General features: G+C 41.0%; 1 protein-coding gene across 1 annotated transcript in view; it reads left to right on the plus strand.

The window, feature by feature from the left end:
- The window catches only part of Bcorl1 (BCL6 corepressor like 1), a 70,893-nt gene that overhangs the window by 6,537 nt on the left and 50,417 nt on the right, over window positions 1-13,939 (plus strand). Inside the window, exon 3 of the mRNA XM_037198864.1 lies at window positions 2,139-2,235. The gene's annotated coding sequence lies outside the window, so the exon portion shown is untranslated. The remainder of the gene's footprint in view (window positions 1-2,138; window positions 2,236-13,939) is intronic.

Raw genomic sequence — 13,939 nt, forward strand, 5'->3', positions numbered from 1 at the left:
GGGTAATGTTTTTCCAAAGAAAGTTTGAAGAACCCTTAGGGCTCTTTACACTTTAGTGCTAGAATTGCTAGAGCAAGTAGGAAGATCATGGGTAAAAATAGGGCTAGGGAGAAGCTGGCATTTAGAAGAAAATAGAAATAGAAATATATTTACCCATAAAGAAGTAAAGGTAGTATACATGTTAAAAATGTAAAATTCACAATATGGGCTGGGCATGTAGAATGCTTGCCTAGCATGTGTGATGGCCTGAGTTCAAGCCTCAGTGTTGAAACAGAAAACAAAAATGCACAGTGTGAAAGAAGAGAGTCATTAAGAGTGATAGGAGAGAAGCATTCAGATGCTATATGGAGCTGGTGTTGAGAAGTGTAAAAATTAACTTTCGATAGCCACTACTGTGGGAGGACCCAGGAAACAGAGGGCTGGAATTCAGTGAAACATTCCTTAGGAAATCCTGATGAGTATAAGGATTCTGAATGGGGAAAGGGAGTATTGATCTCAAATAGAATGGAGAATAGGAGAAACTGGGAATACACCTGTTTTTCCGATCTGTAAGTGGGAGGAATCCTGGATTTAAGGAGGTGAGAGAAATTCCAGAGTGAAACAAGGATCAGAGATAAAGGATGAAGAACAAGGATCTGAGAGCCTTAGGCCAGAACTGGAGGGTGGGGTTAAGGGCACCAAGAAGAGACTAATCAGGGTTGGACTGGACTACATTTACACTGGTTTGTGAATTCTAGGTGGAGCTGTCTGGGACTCATTGGGTTGGCTGTTAGATGCATAGAGCTCTTTCCCAGGGTGAGCTAGCCTCTGAGAATCCATGGCAGGAATTCCATGTTGAGTTTGGGTGGGAAAATGAACACTAGAGGGGAACCGAGAGAGTAGGGAAAGTGAAAATTATTGACTAATTAAACTGAAAAGGGGGGGGGAAACACTGATGAGGATGTGAAGGAAAGGGGAGCGCTTAGACCCAAGTTTTTTTTTTTTTTTTTTTTTTTTTTTTTTTTTTTTTTTTTAAGGAAGAAAGGAAATTTCTTATCGTTAGCAACGGAAATCAGTTTGAGTCTGTGTCTGCTTGAATGTTTAGTGTCAGGACAGTTAAAGAGAGAAGAAATAAGTAATCTACCTTTCTGTTACTAGGGGATTCTAAGGCAGTATTTTATATAATCACTTATATGAGCCAGGCATTATTCATGCCAGTCTGTAAAATGTAGGAAACCATCTTCTTTCTAAATCATATCATTTCCTGCTATTCATAACTTTAAAATGGTCTTTTATGTTGAAAATGTTCTTTAGTGAATTAAAGTTGTGTTCTGGTCAAGAGGAAAACTTAACTCTGTTTCTTCCCCACCATCCCAATAAACTCTTGTAGTTTTCCTTTTTTTTTTTTTTTTTTTTTTTTTTTTTTTTTTGTAAAGCGATCACAACTCTTTCCTCATAAAACATGTAAAAACTGATCATTTTTAGCAGAGTATGTGTAGATTTGTTAAGGAACAGTGAAGAAAAAGCTCCTGAGTGTGTGTGTTGCGGGGGGAGGGGGGGGATGGGGGATGGGACTCCAAGGGAAGAATACCCTGAATCTTTTTTTGGTTTGGGTTTTTTGTGTTTGTTTTTGTTTTTTTCTGAGACAGGGTCTATGAAGACCAGATTTTCCTTGAACTCACAAAGATCTGCCTGCTTGTGCCCCTACCTCCCAAGTGTTAGGATTAAAAGTGTGTGCTACTATGCCCAGCCTCTTTTTCAAAAAAAATAAATTGCAGACTGGATGTCAAGGTTGTATTTGCCCTGGTAAATGAATTGTGATGAATTTGAAGATGTGGCTTATTATTTGTACAATACAGTAGTTTTTAAATTTCCCCAATAGAGGTAAATGTGACTTCATTTGGAGTTGAAGAGATTAGCGTGGCTAGAGATTTGGGAAGGACTGAATTCTATGGAGGAGTAACTTTGTGTTTGAGGCTTCTTTACTGACTGTCTGCTAAGAAAATTTGCTTACTTCATTACTAAGGTGTGTCTAGAAATCTTGGTGTTGGTTCCATTTAAGGGTACAGTAGAATTTTTTCAATGAAGGGGTATGAGAATAACAAGACTTTTGTTTTTCTAAGTTTTGTGAAATGTATAATACACAAATATAATCCCAGGGAGAAGATGCACTGAATACTTGGATCTATGAGACGATTGAATATATTTTCTCATGAAGAGTCTTTGCTCAGTTGAACTTGGTTCTACCATGCCCAGGTGAGCTTGCATCCTAATTAATCTACTGCTTCAGAGACAGACCTGTGTTAAAGTCCTTGTTCTTCAACTTCTTAGCAGTAGGGCAGGAAGCAAGTCCCTAACTTTCTTGAGCCCCAGTGTTCTCCTCTAGACAATAGAGATGTTACTAATATTATAGGATGATTAGAATTATATAAGATAAAATGTATGTTGTAACTGCTAATATACTTAACACATGGGATCTATTTTTAAAACTACAATTTTGTACTTGTCTTATGACATTACTTACTATATACTGTGGCAGAATGAAAACAAAAATTCATTCTGCTACCCCACCCCCATCTTAGCCCTTTGTCCTTTTTCTCTACAATCCTCTTTAATTAGTTTGGTATACATTCAGCATTTACTACCTGGTAGGAAGTAATACCTTACCTCATTGCTGCATCTACCCCGGAGGTGGATGTGGTAGTTGCTTTAACAGCTGTGCCGTGACACTATTTGCTATTTCAGGAGAGGAACTGAAGACTGTATATGCAGTTGAAATTTTAAAGGATCTTTGGGGCTACAGGTAAACTTCGTTTTTTTTTTTTTTTTTTTAAAAAAAAGGCCTTGGGAGATGGTCCAGTTGGTAAAGTGCTTGCTGCTCAAGTCTGAGAACCTGAGTTCAATGCTTAGTGCCCATGTAAAAGCTGGGAATTGTGATGCGCCTGTAATCCTAGGGCTGGAGAGGTAGAAACAGATCTCTGGGTCTACCAGTGACATCTAGCTTCAGTGAAAGACTGTCTCAAAAAATAAGGTAGAGAGCAATTGAATATGACACTTGACATTGACCTCTCGGGTCTTAAACACATATGCATGTGTGGTGAATGCATGTACACATGATCCTACTTTTTATTTATTTATTTTTGGATTTACATATTTCCAAATAACCACTTTAAAGTATTTATGTTTTAGAGATTTATTTATTTTTGTTTTATGTGTATGAGTGCTTGCCTGAATGTATGTGTGTGCATCATGTGCATGCCAGGTACCCATAGTACCAGAAGAGAGCGTCAGAATCCTTGGAATTGGAGGTACAGATGGTTGTGAGATACCATGTGGGTACTAGAAACTGGACCCAGGTCTTCTGCAATAGCAAAAAATGCTCTTAACAGCTGAACCATCTCTAACCTTTTATTTATTTTGAAATTTTATTTTGTATATATGTGTGTTTTGCCTACATACATGTCTGTGTGCTGCTTGCATGCCTGGTGGTATCTTGGAATTAGAATTAAAGACTATTGTGAGCTACCATATGGGTGCTGGGTATTGAACCTGGCTCCTTTAGAAGAGCAGCCAGTGCTCTTAGCAACGGAATCATCTCTCTAGTCCCCTTTATTTTATTTTTAATTGTGTGTGCATGGTGTATGTGTGTGTGTGTATGTGTATGTGAGTATGTGAGTGCAGGTGCCTATGGAGGCCAGAGGTATCAAATTCCCTGAAGCTGCCTGATATCAGTGCTGGGAACTTAACTAGGGTCCTCTACAAGAGCAATATATACTCTTTTTTTTGTTTGTTTTGGTTTGGTTTGGTTTGGTTCTTCGAGACAGGGTTTCTCTGTGTAGTTTTGGTGCCTGTCCTGGATCTCGCTCTGTAAACCAGGCTGGCCTTGAACTCACAGAGATCCACCAAGCTCTGCCTCCCGAGTGCTGGGATTAAAGGCGTGCACCACCAACGCCCGGCTGCAATATATACTCTTAACCACTTAGCCATGTCTTCAGCTCAAAATACTGCTTTCAATAAAGGGCTTTTAAATTATGGCTGCTTAGGCTTTCTAGCTCTCTCTGGAAATTCTAGGAAAGCTGATAGAACCTGGAGCTGATGTGCTTCTATGATAAAGATGCTCATCAATGATTGTATGGGAGTGAATAATACTGAAGAAAGCTCTGGGTTCCCCAAAACAAACTTTTGGGCAAAGGAAAAACAGTGGCTTTCAAAGTAGATCTCTTCTGTGCAGCTGGAGTGGACTTTGGTGTCAACAATTGGGTCTCTGTTAGCTATGCCAATATAGGGAGAGACCGATGACAGGCCAATTGAAAACAACAGATTGGCTGACAAATTAACAATTTGTTTGACTTAGAAAATGCATTGTTATTCTCTACCTGCCCCCAAACCCCTGAGATTTACCTGCCTATTTTTATTATGTTTAGGCAAATATTATAGTTGTTCCCTGAACACACATCTACCGGTATTCCATAAGTCACCTGAGTTTAAAAACTTGCTGTAGATGTATCACAGTGAGATAGTTGGAAGTTGATTTTATTATTTTGCTTGGCATAATTTTATTTTAGTTTTGTGATTATCTTTATTACAAAGATAAAGCAGGAAGAAGGTTAATGTGAGAGCAAGGCAGTAAAAGGAATACTTTCATCCAGTGCTGTTTTGTTTTGTTTTGTTTAGTGTGTGTGTGTGTGTGTGTGTGTGTGTGTGTGTGTGTGTGTGTGTGTGTGTGTGTGTTTTGCATGTGCATGACAGCTTGCAGTAGTTGGCTCTCTCCTTCCACCATGTGGGTCCAGGGATCAAATTCGGGTCATCGGGCTTGGTGGCAAGTGCTTTTACCCATTGAGCCCTCTCACTGGCCCTGATTTGTATCATTTTATTTTTTGAAACAAAGTTTCATTGTATTGTCCAGGCTAGTCTTATGAGTTCAAGTATCTTCCTGCCTCAGTCTGCTGAGTTATCAGAGACTGCAGGTGCATACTATTGTGCTAGACTTAACTAATATTTTCTACCTGGGGTTCCTGGTCTCTGTATGATACAGAAAAGGTTTGGTTTTCTCCAACAGTTTAGCAAGCTATTTATTGAGTCCATTTTGTGTGCCTTACATCATGCTAGACCCTACTGGGATGGGGCTAGTAAACGTATGGATGGGTAGTAGAGAGAGTCATTATGGAATTTGAAATTCTTTGAGCAAATACTGTGTAATAAAAGGGAAAACAAAACATAGCTTCAAATGAATTATATACATGATCTATATGTAGTCAGAGTCTCATCTCCCGTAAGAGAACAGAAAAAAATAACCTGATAATGGTCTCTCCAAATATGTATGTATGTACATGGTCTAGGATTGTTTTACAAAAACAAAACTTGGACGATGAGGACTCCCCTTTCCATGAAAAAGTCTGTATTATAAATACAGTATGCTAAAATGGAGGCACCAGAGGGCCACTGTCATAGTCTATAACAGGAAGGACATAGAAACATGGCAAAAGTGATTCCAATCTTCATGTTGGATGTGTGATACACTAGATGTTCTCAAGGTACTGCTGAAGATCAAGATGGAAAAAATCAACTCTTATTTTTGGATTAACAGAAATGACAAGTCTCACAAAATGTCCCTATTTACAGAGATGTCTTGTTGAAGTAGCTTTGAGTTTTAAAAGAAATAACTAATTTCACAATGCTGACTTAAGTTTTCTAGCTATCTGTGACATGTAAAAGTTGTACAAAATCTTTTTAAAGATAATTCTCTCTTTCTTTCTGTGTGTGAGTGTGTGTGTATATGTGTGTGTGTGTGTGTGTGTGTGTGTGTGTGTGTGTGTGTGTGAGAGAGTGTACATGAGAGAGCAGTGCCTACAGAGGACAGAAGAGGGCATTGGACTGCCTTGAGATGCAGTTACCAGGCAATTGTGAACCATTTGACATGGGTACTCAGAAAGGAACTCCAGTAGGAAGTATTTTTTTTTGTTTTTGTTTTTGTTTTTGTTTTTGGAGACAGGGTTTCTCTGTGTAGTTTTGGTGGTTGTCCTGGGTGTCACTCTGTAGACCAGGCTGGCCTCGAACTCACAGAGATCTACCTGGCTCTGCCTCCTGAGTGCTGGGATTAAAGGTGTGCACCTCTACCGCCTGGTGAGCAGGAAGTATTCTTAACTGCTAAGCCATCTTCTAGCCCCAGTTGTACAAAATCTTACAGCTAGAGCCCGAGTTTAGTATAAAGCTATTAATACAGTGATATATTTTTCTTAGATAGAGTAAATCAGTTTCTTTACAGCAGGAAATGAAAATGAGTGCTGTGAATAATAGGGAAAAATCAAGGTAGATAAGCTAAAACAATCTTATGTTATGAAAATGTAAGTAAACCATGAAAACTTTTGTTTTGGCTCACATCATCCTCAAAATATATTACCTCTGGTCCTTGTAAGTACTTCTATGTTATGCTCAGTTCTTGGTAGAGACTACTATATGTTATTTGGCAGATGTGGTGATAAATGGGCATAGTGGGATGATCTTGAGATGGCGAGAATTGGAGGAGTGAAGTGTTCTGTAAGGTTTCTACCACAATTTAGGCTGTGGGTCCAGCAATGCATCACTGTTGCAGGTGACAGAACAGTGATTAGATGACTCTGTTTAATACTGCTGCTATCTGATTGCATTGTTTTTTTCCATATTTTGAGACAGGGTCTCACTATGTGTCAAAGGCTGTGTCTGAAATAGCTATGTAGCCCAGACTAGCCTGAGACTAGGGATACTCCTGTCTAACTTTCCTAAGTTCCAGGTTTATACCTTCACACCTATTGTCTTGAATGGATTATGGATGTTCCTAAATATCAAGTCACCCCTAAAAGCATGGGTGTATATAATGCTCTTAAAATTCCATGTTAGTGCTCTCAGGAGCTCTGTAGAAAATTGTAAGTAAGCCTTGGTCATCTAGTTGCTGAGATGACTATTCAGCCTCCCTAGGTGACTACATTGGCAGTAACTAAATTCATCAGAATGAGTAAGCTCTCATCTGTATAATAGACAGTTAACATTCCTTTGTATCCAGTCTCATAAATGTTTATAGGCACAGTTTTTAAACATGGTGGTACCCAAGGAGTCTGTGAAGCTATCCATGCTAAAATCATATGCAGGCCATTCCTTAGCCTTCTTGTTAAATACAAGAATTAAGATATCTTGGAAGAGGATGCAATATGCCTTGGAAGAGATGCAATATGTCTGATCTCTGATGGTAGACACCAGTGGAAATATTCAGATATGACAATAAAACAAGGGAGCTAGAAAGTGTTCCGGATAGATTTAGTCGGACAAAATGAACAGCACAAAAAGTTCCTATTGTTCAAATTACTGAGTTGATCTTCGTGTGTCTGCTATCATATATGGTGGTAGAAGGACCTGCTTTGTATGAAGGGAAGCACAGTAAAGCAATTAGGACATGTCTATGCCACTTGAGTTTCAGGTACTGATAGCTGATAAATAGCTAGAAAAGGTGAGGGGATATAGATATGAGGGACAGGGAACAGAATATAAGAATGCCCTTCTCTGGAAAACCACTAAAACAGAACAGCTTAAAATGGGGAAAACATTCTCATTGGTGTTAAAGTTTGAGGTATGTAATTAATGGGGAAACATGTGTTAATATCCTGTTCAGTACACACAGAAGGAGGTAGGGCAATGATGCTGCTTTGCCCAAAGTGGAGTAGTAGGGGTAGCCTTTCCTTTGCTTCTTTGAAGGCTTTTTCTTCCTTATGGGAGTGTTACCCTACCCAAAGCTCCGTGTTTCTATTGGAACAGTAGGACCCAAAGTTTTCTTCATTAGTCACCACTGACCCAACCTTCCTCCTTAAATTGTCTACTGGCCACACCTGTAGTCTAAAGGACAGATTTAAGGCCATGCTTCAAGATGAATGTTCAAGGCCAGAGTCAGCTACATAGTGAATTTGAGGCCAGCTTGAGTATCATGAACCTCCATCTCAAAACAAAACAAAAACTACTCTAACTCAATAAACAAACACAAACCCATCATCTACTCTAGTGTGAAATATTTGTCATAGTCTTGCTCTGTCACCTCACTTAATGTTCTTCTCTTCCTCAAATGCAGTGATGACCGTGCGTTTGCTTTTAATTGTTGTGAAATCTTGTTCTGGCATCTTCGTTTCAAAGCACAATTGTGCCCTTTTGTAAAATCTTTATACGTTTTAGAGCCGCCCATGGTGCCCCAAACCATGGATTGGGCTATAACTTGTTATATACACCTTTTATCCCCTGTTTTGACAACATATTGTCTCTAACCTTTTCTAAAAAGCTACAGTGCTTCCCCACAGTATTTCAGTTTGGCCCGTGATGGTGAAATATTTCAGGTTCCCCTATTTCACTTTTCCCGTTTGATTGCTGTATATCATGGGCTTCTCTTTTATGCCATCTATACCTGCTCTTATCATCCAGCACATTTTCTTTCCTTTTGGAGGTGTTTCTTTTTTTTTCCCCTTCAGATCTCTACATCATGGTATTCCTTCTAGTCCCTATTCATTTTCAGCTTAGCTGCTATTTTCACCATTTTAAAGTTATTTCTCTCCCACTAGTCCATTCTCATCTTGGTTTCCCCTATTCTAGTGCGGCCATTATGGCTGACTACACACTCTGTGCAGTCTACTTGCTAGACGCATTTCCTAGGATCTCAGTCCGTCTATCTCCTCCTATCTACATAGGCCTCCTAAATGGCAAAGTTCTATTTTTTTTTCAGACACACTTGCTGCTTTGAGCTTGTGAACATGTGCTCTTCTTTGTCCTTATCATGAGTTAGATAAGACTTTTGAGGATAGTTTACAGTGGTCCCACTCCCTGCTTTCTAGGCAGTGACCAGCATTTGAATCATGGGTCATGCAGCTGTTCTTAACAATTACATGGTTGTGACACCTGGGAAAGTCCTTTGTGCCTGTGATTCCTTGATCATTTGGGATTACCAGGTTTCTGCCAAGTTCCTTTTTGGAACTTCATCTTCTAGATTATGGTTCTTAAGGGGAGGGGCAGAGAAAGAGAGAGAAGTAGGTGGGGAGAATGAGGATATCAATGTGGGTGCTTCGAGTGAAAACAAGTTGGTGTGAAAGCATGTGTGCCATGTGTGTTTGTTAGGTTCTTTTTCCCTCTTCACCTCCCTGTGTGATTTACAGTGAGTGATCACTAACTTGATTGGACAGGATGTAATAAAACAACATCCTAGGCTTACTGAAATCAGAGTATGTGGAGCTGAGACCTAAGATGCTGTTTGAAACCAGCTTCTCAGTGATCTTGGCTTGGGAAACACTCGTTTGCATTGACTGTTCTGATCCTGCTCCTCCTTTGCCAGCAGAAGCCTGTTTTTTAGTGAATCATTTGATGCTACCATTGACTTTCTCTCTTGCTACATGAATCTTGCCTTCTTATGTAGGCCACTTAGTTCAGTATCCTGCCTGTGTGTCTGCTTTTTTCTAACACTTGAGCACAAAGACTACTGTTAATTAGCAACAGTGGACTTCAGATGGCCAAGAGTGCTCCTCTGGTAAAATCATGAGGAACGTCACAAGGCCAAGATTTAAGAGGTTGTTCAATCTTCAAGATTTCATGAAGGCTAGATGGATGGATGGGTCAGTGGTCAAGAGTGTGTACTGCTCTTACAGAAAACCAAATTTGATTCCGAAGACCCAATCAGGTGGTCTACAAACACCTCTCTAACTCCAGCTCCAGGGATCCGCGTGTGTGTGTGTGTGTGTGTGTGTGTGTGTGTGTGTGTGTGTGTGTACATGCACACAGAGAATAAATTTTAAAAAAGACTTCTTCCAAGTAGAGGCATCGAGTGTCAGTTTTGCTCTCTAGGTTGCCATACACTACACCATGAACATGTTTGTTTTTAGCTTCTGTTTTGTTTTGCTTCTACCTTTCCTCTCTTATGTTTTTGCTGGGCCTAAAAACTAGGAGATGTTTAGTATGTTGCTCTGTTTCCAAACATTGGGAATCCCTCTTTGACTTCTGTCCTAGACCAGCAAACAATTTTCAAAAATACAGAAATAATTTTGAGTGAAAATGATGTGGTCTCTGAAGTACCTGCTGCTTACAGATACTTAGATAGCTACTAAAGTGTGTACATGGTGTTGAAATTCATCTTCCAGCAAGAATAGGTCCTTCCATTGCCTGATTCCTATAATGTTCCCTAGAGAAGATGAAAAAGTATCTGGTGTATTAGCCAGCAAGCAGGATCATTGTTTCTTTTCTCTTTCTCTTTGTTTTGTTTTGTTTTTTTTTCCCCAGACAGTTTCTCTGTGTATCTCTAGCTGTTCTGGAACTCACTCTGTGGACCAGGCTGGCCTGAAATTAGAGGTCCACCTGCCTCTGCCTCCCAAGTGCTGGGATTAAAGGTGTACACCACCATTGCCTGGCTAAACCTTTTATTTATTTATTTATTTATTTATTTATTTATTTATTTATTTATTTGGTTTTTTTAAGACAGGGTTTCTCTGTGTAGCTTTGCGCCTTTCCTGGAACTCACTTGGTAGCCCAGGCTGACCTTGAACTCACAGAGATCTGTCTGGCTCTGTATCCTGAGTGCTGGGATTAAAGGCGTGAGCCAACACCGCCCAGAAACCATTGTTTTTTTAATCTAGGAATATTCCAAGATGTTCTAACAAATGACAAATTAATTAGCAAGGATATTCAGGGAAGGGAGTTTTTTTTTTTTTTTTTTGTTTTTTTTTTTTTGTTTTTCGAGACAGGGTTTCTCTGTGTAGCTTTACGCCTTTCCTGGGACTCACTTGGTAACCACCCAGGCTGGCCTCGAACTCACAGAGATCCGCCTGGCTCTGCCTCCCCAGTGCTGGGATTAAAGGCGTGCGCCACCACTGCCCGGCTTTTTTTTTTTTTTTGAGACAGCGTCTTTCTATGTAGCCCAAGCTGGCCTTGAACTCTCAGTCCTCTTTGGATTACATGCACCACTAAGCTTAGCAGATGGGGTCTTAGTTAAAGATGTATTTAAAATTACCCTAGCATTAGTAATGGTAAAAGGTAACCTTCAAGCCCACCGGTGGTGGCACATGCCTTTAATCCTAGCACTTGGGAGGCAGAGGCAGGTGAGTTCAAGACCAGCCTGGTCTACAGAGCAAGTTCTAGGACAGCCAGGACTGTGGAGAAAACCTGTCTCAAGCTCCCCCACCCAAAAGATAATCTTCAGAGAAAAGGAAAGCATTATGACTCTCTCAACAGATTGAAAAATGAACACATAGTAAGGATTTTTTCTTCTTAATTAATGAGAAAGCTAGACATGCTATAGCTAGTGTAAAGAAAAGGTCAAAATCACAAATTCATGTGGAGTAAAGGAATGGGATTACAAATGGAGGTAAAACTGGTTTTTCCACAGTGGGGGGGGGGGCAGGAGGTCAATCCCAACTTTATGGGACCATGACAGAGTTTTTATACCCCTGAGTTACTTGCAATGTAGAGGTACAAAACAGGACATACATAGTGAACTGAGGCAGAATCAAGCAGCCTTGAAAGGTATACTATAGATAATGTATGGAGTTTTTTTTTTTTTTTTTGGTAGTAAGCCAGCATGGTAGCACTTTTTCATTTTGGTTTATTTTGCTTCTTGTGATTTCTCAGAGTCATTCCCTCAGGTCTAATCTAGAATTCAGTCCCATATAACATGCATTTACTGAGTCCTTACAATGTGTAAAGTGTTACAGAGAAGCTAAAGACAAAAACCGCTGTTATTCCTTAACTCCGGTAACCGATCCTGTGGTGGAGAGACAGACATGCCATGGCCCAGCAGAGGAGGACATGCAGTAGGACAGAGGAAAGAAGGAAAGGTTTGAGGAGAGCCAGAAAGGGAGGGGTTAGCTGTTCTTGTGCTGAGGCTAGGGGAATGACACAATGACATTTAAGCTAGACATTGAGGGATGATCGTGAGGGGAAGAAGGGGTACGGGGGAGGCCGTTTCAGAGTGCAGAAGCAGCAGAGTCCTGAAAGTGGATGGGCAGGAGCTGGGGGTGGCAAGGATTGCAGGCAAAGGGCAGAGGAGCTTGCAGAGGAGTTTGGAGGCTAGGTCCTGAGGGCCCTGAAGGCTGTCCTAAGAATTCTGCCTTGAGAGCTAGCTTGATTCTGATGGCTTTTGACGAGAGTCGGGAGGTCTGATCGAAGCAGCATTTCAGAAGATGAATTGATTGTGGAATCAAGCGATGGGAGGCTGAGAGAGCAGTTAAGAGGCCAGTGTAATATTCCTGGGCTGAGATGATGAAGGACTACCAGGGCAGTGGCAAGAGGGGTAGAAAGAGGAAGGGAGATGGCTTTATCAAGACTTGACACCTCATTTCATTGAAGAGATTCAAGTGAGAGGACAGTAGTGCTAGAAACTAAGGAAGCATGCTGTGACGGCCTGGTGAATGGAGTGAGGAGTCATTTATGGGGACAGATAATGAGTCCGGTCTGAGATATGCTGGATTGAGAGGCTTAGTGGACATCCAGTTAACAGCAAGTTGCTGGCATCTGGAATTCTGCTGTAGGCCTATGGGGAGAGGTCAGGATTAGAGTGAGAGATGTAGGAGTCACCAGTGCATCCAGGGCTGAATTGACATTGTGACTGCTGAGAGAGATGGAGGGCAAGACTGGCATGCACAGCAAGGAGACAGCCAGAAAGAGACCCAGAGTGAAGAAGGGGAGCTAGGCAGAAAGATGAGAGGGAGACAAGCAGAGGCTTGGTGGAGAAGTGGGGTGGGAAAGGATGGAAGGGGGAGCAAGGGAGGGAAGACGGGAAGGAGCATCAGAGTGAAGAGGAAACAGGGAGATGGTGAGGATGAGATAAAGTAAGGGAGAGTCTGAGAAGGCAGCAGCCAGGAAGGGAAATGGAAGAGGCTGTGCTCTGAGAGTTGTCAGAAAAGAGGAGGGGCCACAAGACATCTGAGAAGATAGGAGGGAAAAATGAGAGTGAGGAGAGAGCAAGAAGGAGAAGAAAGAAAGGAGGAAGAGATAGTAAGAGAAGGAAGGAGTCATGTGAAGGCTCATCTTCAGTGAACAGCCAGGTTTCTGGGGTGGAGAACAACAGGACCACATACAGAGAAACCAGCTAGCACTGAGCCAGGAAAGGCAGGGAGGGGGCATAAAGAAAAGGGGGAGGACACCAGAGCCCCTTGGCTTGCGCAGAGATGGGATAAGATGAAGTCAAAGAGAACAATGGGTACATACATCTCTACTGTTCTTTCCTTACCACCTTCCTTGAATCCGACCATCATGATGATCTGGCTCTTGGTTGCTCTGAGCAGGCAGCCTCCTCCTGCTTTGAGAACTTGGCTTTCCTCTGTCTGGAATGTTATTCCCTCTAGGTATCTACATTGCTCACTCCTTTATACCCCTTAGGTTGTTTTCCTCTTGATTAAGCCTATGTTGATCATCTTATTGTGAATCACAGCCCCTCCACTTATTCCCCCTGGCATTGTACCCATGCTCCTTAGTCTGTGTTGTGTAGCTTGGGATGTACTATGACAGAACAATTTAATAAGCTTATCATCCTTCTGGTCACCACCCTTATAGAATGTAAGCACTCTACAGGTATGAGTTTTGTGAATTGTTGAATCTCTAGTACCTAGGACAAATGTTTGTTGAGTGAGTAAGTGAATTATGTTGAATATGAACAATTTGTGAAAATTGAAGAGGATAAGTGGAGCAAATCTCTGATGCGACTGTACATTACTGTGACTTCTTTGGAACACAGACAACAGCAGAAAATTCTGATCACCATAGGGCTCTGTTCAGTTGAACTTTGGTGAATGATGATTTTAGCTAATAGGTTAACAAAACAGGTTCACTGGATACAGCTATTTTCCTTGATACCCCTTTTTCTGCCAAAGAGGAAAGGACTGTGCAGTGGTTGTCAATAGCAAGAAGTAGACATTGGCTCGTGAAAGGGTTAGTAAGCCATGGCAGGGCAGACAGACTAATAGGAAAGGAC

This window comes from Peromyscus leucopus, chromosome X (assembly GCF_004664715.2).
Source record: "Peromyscus leucopus breed LL Stock chromosome X, UCI_PerLeu_2.1, whole genome shotgun sequence".
Taxonomy (NCBI): Eukaryota; Metazoa; Chordata; class Mammalia; order Rodentia; family Cricetidae; genus Peromyscus; species Peromyscus leucopus.